Below are 2,597 nucleotides of genomic sequence, written 5' to 3' on the forward strand. Positions count from 1 at the left end.
CCGGGAACCTACTGCTTCACCAAAAACTCAACAGGAAAGCCGGCAAGCATCCAGGCCAGTCAATCATTCAATCAATTCAGCAAAAGCTGGTGAGTGTTCTTGCACGCCACAGAAGCACGACCGAATGTGATCAGCGTTCAGGCGGTTCATAGAGTCACGATCGGTGTTGACCGGTGTCCACCAACGCCTATCAGACAGCCTGGATCAGTGTCAGGAAGTCCCCTTTAAATAGCATGGGGCCGTTGTAACTTTTGCCTTCGCACTCGCACGCACTCGCGCTGTCCCACCCGCTTTGTTGGAATAGAGCTATTGTGAGTCTTTTCTCTCCGACACTAGGCACTGGAGCGGGTCAGCAGCAGATACAACAGAGTGACGAATCAGCAGATATAACAGGTACAGAAAGTGTGTTACAGCTGAACGATTATCTTCTGTACACTTTTTTCACCGTAGTCTGATCTCGTTCAGGTGTAGCTCCTTTAGGTGCCTAACTGCCATACAACCAGAAGGAAGCACGAGGGCTGGGATACTGCCAGGATGCCCAAGCCTAGACAGGGGCGGTCGAGGTGCAGAGGTCGGGTTCGAACCACGGACCTTATGGTCAGTAAATTCGCGCTCTAACCATTTGGGCGATCTCGCCCCTGACCTCACCAAATAGTGTGATGGGCTGCAGCCACACTGTATCCCATCCCATCCCACTCTTCAGCGGTGGTCTATGGTTTTTATGCGGTATGTACTGCCGGTGATTCCCAGTAAGGATGAAGCAGCTCTACAGTGCTTTCCAGCGTAGACTGGCTTCATTGACAGGGTGGAACCTCAATCGAAAATCACCATTCTGCTCAAACCACCACCAGTACAATGTTCTTGGTGTTTTTTCCCTCAGGCTTCAGTCGATCTGATAGAATCCTCCTTCAAGCCTGTTTGCTCATCTTTTTTCTTCCTCCCTCTCTTTCACGTATCACATCGCTCGAAGGTGGCAAAAAGGCTGGTCTCGTCGAATCCGTGTCCGATTTGTCGAGATGAGTATCTCGTTTTGGATTATCGAGTGAGTCTCCGGTTTTTTCTCTAACTCTCGAAATCTGCGATTATGTTGTTGCCCTCTGCTTTGTCCAACTTCAACTTGTTTGGTGAGGAAAAGACTTGATTACTATCTTTTGAGATCAGTGCATCTTGTCATGCTTTCAGTCACTTCTGACTTGGCTGTTCATCTGTGGAACTGGATGCATTAAATTGATGCGGGCACTGCAGTTTCGATTCCTCAGCCACAAAACCGGTGAAGCAGTTCCGAAGCCTACAGTTGTCATATTCACCATCTTCAGCTGTAAAGACAGCGTACATGTACGCGAGATGGCTCAAGTGGCTAGAGCGCGAACTTACTGACTGGAAGGTCCGTGGTTCGAACCCGACCTCTGCCTGTCGACTTCCCCTGTCTGGGCTTGGGCAACCAGCCCTCGTTCTTCCTTCTGATTGCGTGACAGCTAGGCACCGGAAGGGTGTTACAGCCGAGCGATTTTTTTCTACATGTTGTACGGTCGTTACAACTGCCACAGTTTCGTCCGCCGGTAATCTGCAGAGGCTAACTATTAAAGGCGGTGGTTGACCTAATAGATGCGTCCGTACGTGTCAGGAGATTGGGAAGGGGGTTATGCATTGAACAACAGCCTAGATGCATGCACGTGAGCGAGGGCGGGACTGGGCTATATCTGACAATCTCCCTAACCCTTGAGGTGTCCCGTCTCGGTGTCCCCATCCATGAAGGCGGCAATGACCAAACCAGCTGAACTTGCTGGTAGTTACCACTCCATTACTTGACCTCTCCTGGGTCGCATAGTTGTGCGAGAAAAACCCCTTGAGGAAGTCAGACAACTGGGAAACGGAGCATGTGACCAAGCCAACGCAGCCTATTTAGTGTAATCAGTTCATCATTCGCTATACTTCAGTATTGCTGATCCGGTGTTCCCGCGAGACTCGGCAATTAATCGGAAGACACCGATGCCCAAACACGAAAAGCTTTTTACCGTCCTTAGCTCGCAGCGGCCGGATTGCCCGTCCGTATAACAATGTGGAGCAGCTTTAGGTGGAGATAATACTGGACAGCGTGGGAATGAACAGCGATTAAAGACGATAGTTTACACCAGGTCGATGCAGCCGTTGTTCTCCAGAGCAGGTGCCGAAGAGCAACTGACTGGTTGTCATCTCTCTACTCCCATCTAGGGATCTGTGGACCCCAGTACTGACCCGACTACGGCCCTGTTAATTCGTTATCAAATCATATCCTGTGTGTTCCTGCATCTTCTTTTGCTCAGTCACTTCAATCCCCTTCAATACCAAGGGTGCGTCGGTTCCGACTGCCAGTGTTTCGGTCACCGTAAACTGATGGAACTCGGGACGGCACGATCAGTTAATTTGGGAAACTGGGGAGCTGTGTATTGGAGCGTCAAAGTCGGTCAACCTGTTTGTGAAAGTAAAATATTACACGGGAATGCGATATTCCAGTGTGTGTAAGGCACAGAGTCTAACCAGAAAAAGTTTAACTCCACGATTGCGTGCTCGACAGCTTGTGTTACCTTTGCTAGACAGGATGACGTGTCGGAAAGCCA

At 49.9% G+C, this 2,597-nt stretch overlaps 2 protein-coding genes across 2 annotated transcripts in view; one reads left to right on the plus strand and one right to left on the minus strand.

Annotated features, from left to right (window-relative positions):
- T265_13192 (hypothetical protein) overlaps window positions 1-2,597 on the minus strand; it is a gene marked incomplete at both ends in the record, with an annotated part of 68,407 nt that overhangs the window by 22,004 nt on the left and 43,806 nt on the right. The window lies entirely within an intron of this gene.
- T265_03224 (hypothetical protein) overlaps window positions 1-2,597 on the plus strand; it is a gene marked incomplete at both ends in the record, with an annotated part of 33,129 nt that overhangs the window by 14,643 nt on the left and 15,889 nt on the right. The window lies entirely within an intron of this gene.

Source organism: Opisthorchis viverrini, assembly GCF_000715545.1.
Source record: "Opisthorchis viverrini unplaced genomic scaffold opera_v5_45, whole genome shotgun sequence".
Taxonomy (NCBI): Eukaryota; Metazoa; Platyhelminthes; class Trematoda; order Opisthorchiida; family Opisthorchiidae; genus Opisthorchis; species Opisthorchis viverrini.